The sequence below is a fragment of the Mytilus trossulus genome, chromosome 5 (assembly GCF_036588685.1).
Source record: "Mytilus trossulus isolate FHL-02 chromosome 5, PNRI_Mtr1.1.1.hap1, whole genome shotgun sequence".
NCBI classification, from domain to species: Eukaryota; Metazoa; Mollusca; class Bivalvia; order Mytilida; family Mytilidae; genus Mytilus; species Mytilus trossulus.
The window spans coordinates 63,695,999-63,703,022 of record NC_086377.1 but is presented as its reverse complement, the minus strand read 5'-3'; positions in this window follow the sequence as shown (position 1 = coordinate 63,703,022).

Here is a 7,024-nt window from a genome sequence, read left to right as displayed (position 1 = left end):
GCTTCAATTTTTACTGAAACTGTTAATGTCTATTATAACGACAAAATTAAAAATGTGAAGCATCTCGGCATATATTCACAAATCGAACTTCATTTGCCTTGCAAAATAGAACACAAATAGATATTGAAACAAAGGAGTAGGTTCAGTCAGAACCCTTTTCGGCCCCAAAATATAGCTGTTTTACAAAATTATTAAAATGTAAACTTTAAATTAATTATTGGAAAGTAGAAACAAAAACAGCATCGGTCACATATTGTTGCTAAATACTTGTTGCATTATGTTATATTACTTGTTATTCGGGTCTCAGACAGGATGTATACTGTGACTTTCCCGGCTTTGAGTTTATATCCCCTAAGCCGAGGGCGATGGGGATATAAGCCCTAAGCCGAGAGTATCACAATATATACCCCGTCTGAGTCCAGTATTACACGTATATTCCTGATTACCCCTGTATGGATTGTTTTTTTTTTTTATTGCAGATACATGTTTATTTTTATGTCCCATTTATGGGCATTATGTTTTCTAGTCTGGCCGTCCATCTGTTTTTTCGTCCGCGTCCGTCCAGCTCCAGGTTAAAGTTTTTGATCTATGTAGTTTTTAATGAAGTTGAAGTCCAATCAACTTTGAAATGATTTCTAATTGTAATGCCAAATAAGAGACCCCCACCCCCATTTTTACGTTCCACTGAACATAGAAAATGATAGTGCGGATGAGGCATCTGTGTACTGCGGACCCATTTTTTTTTTTTAATATTTTGAGTAATCCATTTAAAACTTCATCTTAACAATTTTTTCCATTAAAAAATCTTTACTATAAATTTGTATATTTTCTGTTTCATGTTTGTATGTGTGTCAGGCTTTGTTTTTGACAACACATAAATGGAAAAAAAAACGGAACCTTATATGTTCTACAGACATGAAAAATTTTGTAAGTTGTTATGAAAACAATTTTATCTTGTATGTAATAATTATAACAATGCTTTAAAATTTCAAATTAAGTACAGTTGATTTAGTTGTAAAAATGTATTACTGACGAATATACGTCATTATTTTCCCTCTGTGCGCCTTTTCCACGGTGTTTTATATAAATTTTTACTACGTCACATAGTAACAAGTGCAATGATGACATTTGTGAGGTTTCAATTAGGGATTAAAGTATCGCATAAACTCTTCCGACATCTATGTATTGTAATCCAATCACAAAACTTTTTACGTTTGTAATCCATAATATTAGTGTGTATTTTACAAACTAATGGAGTTTAATTGAAAATGGAAACAAATTTAAACTTTCAAACTTTATATCCATTTTTTTTCCAACATCTCATCATTTGTCGAGTGCTAGACCAAACTTTCTGTCGCAGTTGCTTACTCATTACAATATAAACGACAAAGTTCAAAGAAAATCCAACAATTAAAAAGATATCTTCGTATAATCTGACTACTTTAAACATGTATATTTCCTGTGTATAGAAACCCATCATAAGCAGTAAAACGCTTATTGTATGCGGCGTCTCAGATATCACAAATATTATACAGATCACAGCAACTATTATTGAGGAAATTCGGTTCCTTTTCTGAACGACTTCATTGTCAGTCCATGGTAAAGTTTTTCTCAAGATTGTCAGTTTGCATGTAATGTAAAGAGTGCATGAAAATACGATAGCACATGTCATGCATGTGCACATGTTAATTGCCATGTACATATACATGTAGATATCAGTATAATTAAAAAATCCACAACATGTACCATTAACATTTTTGATAATAGAAGCAACATAAACAATCGGACTAAACAGGGCTAAACTGACCATCAATAATGACAAACAGCAGAGAAAACTCACTTTGTTATGTAAATATCGATTGCTCCAAAGGGGAAATAACAGGGCAGATGTTTTCTGAAGACACAACAACAACGTTAACATAACCGAAACAAAGTGGAAACAATATTTTAGCTCTATAGCAATGCAATACACAAGACATTTTGGATAATCAAAAATATAAAACGACGGCATTGTTTCGCTATAATCAAAGTTATAGTAGTCTTGCTGATGAGCAATGAATGTCGGAACAGACATCAAGATTGCACTTAAAGTGTCTGATACAGATAAAGCTGCTAAAATAATTGTCACTGGTGATCGGTTGCCCTTTTGGAGAAAGAAAAATAGAGCTATGGAATTCACTATCATCACCTCGCTTCCTATTGCTAATTGTGAATATGCTATTATTCTGCTTGGTATAGAGTAGAATGTATTTAAACCACGGCGACACTCACTGTTCACTTCTAAACACTCTGTTTTTGAAGTAAACTCGGTAATATAATCATACCTGATATAACGTGCACCAGATGCTATTTCATTAGATCCATTCAAAAAGAGATTTGAAAGAAATTGATTGACACAGAATTCCTGTTTGGAGGCGAAATATAATTGAAAGCTTGAAGAATAAGACGAAAAAACAACTCCTGTGAAAAAGTGTTTATTATACGCAGTAACACTTTTCAAAGGAATTTTTATATTTCCTTGGTTTGTGAAGTACATATATTTCCAACATGCAGTTATATTCCTAAGGAAGAAGTTAATATCCTTATTATTGAGGAAATCGTTATTTGTTTCAACAAAATGTCTAAAACGAAGTGTGCAGAAGTTAGATTTATCTGTAAAATATAGCCCTACATTGGAAAAATACGGAAATAGTTTGTGTTCATTATAACTGATGTTGTAGGCTACTATTGGATCACAGAACAATTTTCGAAATAAAACTTCGTTTGTACAGTTATCAAACAAGTTTTGTATATCGTGGACTGAGAGCCATCGGAAGAAAACATCTCCTAATTTATGTAAACATTTACTATTTATTTCTATTGCAATCAAATTTGAATCGTTAAATTTAATCAAAACCAATTCCTTTGATTTATACAGAGGGTATAACATTCCTCGAGTAGATTGCCCTACAATCTTTTTCAGATTGGTAAATTCACAGGCTGTCTGATTTTTATAATCTGTAAATAGAAAAAGCATGTATAACAAGTAGATTATATTACAATATTCAGGACTAACAATTTATTATGGCACAGTAATAAAGTCGGGTATAAAACGTGATGAAATAATCATTGATTACTTACTCGTGATACTAAGAAAAAACGCGTTCGTGAACCCTTGCAACAACTCTTTGAGGGGTCCGTAGGTGGCCGGTTGCAAGGCAAAATTTCCGTCCTTATCAACATACCCACATTTTCTAGTGGCAGTCCAAATTTCCTTGACCATCATCCCAGATGGCCTCTTTTGTATCAACCTACTTTTTTAAAAACTTGTTCTCGTCCTGAATATGCATGAAATAATTGCCACTGGACGTTAAACAACCAACAATCAATCAATGTTTTCTAATTTGTTTTTCTTACATATTTTTGCTCGATCGATACGTCAAATTGTTGAGTTGTTTATCTTATTTACATACAGTTTAGTTTAAAGTTAGAAGCAATATATTTTCGAACTTTCTAAGACCTGTAAAAAGTTCTATTCTGATTATGTATTGGTGTTTTATCGTGTTCGCGTATTTGAAATCTTTTAGCAGTGCACACAGGTACAATAGTTATCAAAGGTACCAGGATTATAATTAAGTAAGCCAGATGCGCGGTTCGTCTACATAAAGACTCATTCATCAGTGACGCTCATATAAAAAATGTACAATTTTGTTCAACGACCTATCCATGGATTTTGCCTCTTTAATCAGTTTGTACATGCATGTTTTATCAGACACAAAATCGTTATAAAACTTTAATATAATTTTTTCGTGTACATTTCTTTAACAGAAATTAACACTTTCCTATTAATTCTTCATAAATGCACGCAATTGTCGTCAATAGTAATACACGGTATATTGATAATCTTTCAATCAGGGTTTTATTATTGGTTAAATCGATACGGAAATAATAATATATAGTTGCCCCTGTTCAATTTTTAGTTTATACATTTCTCAAATGTCATTCACTCATGGAAATGAAACATGCTAAATGAGTGTTTGAACAACAAATTGTGACATCAGAGGGTGATAACTTGACTCAATAGAACAGTATTTAGTAACAAAACAAAACTAAGTTTTAACGTAATTACTAAAAGCTAAGTAAGGAAGATAGAGTGTCTTCCTCCAATTTGGATTTTGAAATACCAGAAAACAATCGGTCTAAACTTCAAACGTTCATATTTCGAAAGTAAAAGGTAATTCACGTGTTGGAATATTCATTTTAATACAGAAAATGACATGTTTTATCACATTTATGGTTGTATTTTTCAAAACACAGAATATTTTTGTTTTATTTTATTTTTTCCAACTTACATAATGAAGGCAACTTAAATCTAAGGGCAGATAATTTAGATTAAGTTACTTTTACCTTAAAATGTGTTAACATTTACCTAAAGAAAAGTAGCAAGAAAACAATATCCGTATTCTATTTTTTCCTTTTTCTTATCTGAAATCATAATAAAATATTTAATCTATCTTCTCATATTTTATATTAATACTCTATTGTGTAGTTTTTGTTTTATGGCAGAACACTGGATTGCTCATGCATAATCTGCACAACTTGTAGTTTGAATATAAGACCCAGGACCCATTATTTTTATTATCTTTTAAAAAAAAAGCATGATTTAAACTCCATTTTGACAAATTAGAAAACAATTTCTATAGATTTTCATTAAGACACCCCATCGTCCTTACGTGAGAACTTTATGGTATCTAAAACATTTAATTGACAGAGATATACGATAATAAACGATATAATCAGAATAAGACATAACAATCTACGGTTACCATTTCCAGGGAGAGATAAAATAATACTGAGAATTACTATAAGTAATACTTATAATTACAAAAAATAATAAGAAGAATTCTTAAAGTAATACTAATAATTACTAAAAAATACTACTTGTAATTACTAAAACTAATACTTATAATTACTAAAAAAACAATACTTGTAATAACTAAAACTAATACTTATAATTACTAAAAAATAATACTTGTAATTACTAAAACTAATACTTATAATTACTAAAAAATAATACTTGTAATTACTAAAACTAATACTTATAATTACTAAATATATAACAATATTACAATGGAATAAATTAAATTTATTCCTTAAATGTTACTAATTATGATAAGCTTTGATTGATTATTAAAAATAAAATTTGAGTTATTAAATATAACAAATTGCTTGTGTTTGTTAACTCAAAGTATCTTATTTTTTTAACATATCATCGGTGTTCAATCAAGTTTTTGAATTTTTCTTAATGTCCTATAGCTCAAAACATTACATGTAACAATCTACTAGAAAAACAGAGCGACAAATCGTTTTATATTGTCCTCTACAATTAAAGACTGTTTTGTAAGATTTGGCAAAAAAAATTGTCATAAACCAACGAAAAGATAGTTTGAAACTATATAATTATGATTTAATCTTTCTAAAAAGGAATATATTGTTATGTATGATATCAGTTTTGATTTTTGGTTAACGATTTTTTTTATCATAAAGTATAATGTACATAATTATTATATGTTAAACAAATGAACAATTTTATAAAATGACGTTCAGAGTATAGTTACCTCGTATGGATCCAATCGATTCCGAAGTCGTGTAACAAAATGTTTCTTTCTTAAATGATGTATAATTGCTTGTTTCATTCTGAAATGAAGTCGCGCTGTCGCTTTCATTCCGAGCTGTTGAACAAACGAAAACAACCATTTCAATAAATAAAGGTAGAAATTTCACCATTTTTATATCATGTTATATATCTATTGATATTGTTGGCTTTAAAGTTGTGTCTGTGTCAATGGTAAGTTTTTCCATTTTATAGGAGTTTATTCCTCATTAACGATTTATATCTTCAAAATATCATGTTTGACTTTACAAACTATGAATTGAGCAGATATTAACATCTGGTTCGTATAATTACTTATTCATGTAGTTTTCGACTGGCGTTGATAAGTTTCCCTCGACATTATTTCAATGGAGGTCATTTAAAAGTTTCCATCGAATAATTTCAATAATTGAAATATTATCGTTGTTGGTAGATACTATTGCTATTAATATTAAGTAGTAACCTTTAAATGACCTTTATCATTTATTAGGAGCCAGCTCAATGACGCCTCCGGTAGCTGGAATTTCTCGCTACATTGAAGACCTGTTGGTGACCTTCTGCTATTGTTTTTTTTCTACGGTCGGGTTGTTGTCTCTTTGACACATTCCCTATTTCCATTCTCAATTTTATTTATCTAAAGTGTTTAGTGGCCATTTCGCCCAACTACCATACAATATTGTTAAGCAGCCATCTTAATCAACCTCTGGATGCTGATTTTTTTTAGTTGCGTTGAACACTTATTGCGGGCCTGAGGTTGATTTCTGCTCTTCGATCGAGTCATTACTTCGGCACTATCTTAGTTTTTATTTCTTTCATATAAACAGTAAATGTATATTAATTCATGAAGGACGAACTCCTCTTGTCAGAAGAAAAAAATCAATAATTGATTAACAAATGCGTGAAGTCAATAATTTAGTGTAACGTAACGCTTATTCAAGGACATGTTTAAACTCGTAAATAAGGTGATGTGGTATGATTGCTTATGATACAATCCACCCTGTTCATATAACAAGTATGATCTTTAAAAATTTCAATCTCTAAATCTCTATATAGTTAAACGGCAAAAATGTATTTTATCAAAATAGGCAAATTGCCAATAAGACAATCCACCCTGTTTAAAAATAACGGATGATCTTTAAAACTGTCAATCTCTATATTATGTATATTGTCAAGCTAGAGGAGTTAAACGGCCAAAATGCATCTTATCAAAATTGGCAAATTACCAATGTAGCAACCCTGTTCAAATTACACGCATGATCTTAAAAAGTTCAATCTCTATATTGTCAAGCTAGAGGAGTTAAACGGCCAAAATGCATCTTATCAAAGTTGGCAAATTACCAATGAAGCCACCCTGTTCACATTAAACGCATGATCTTAAAAAAGTTCAATCTC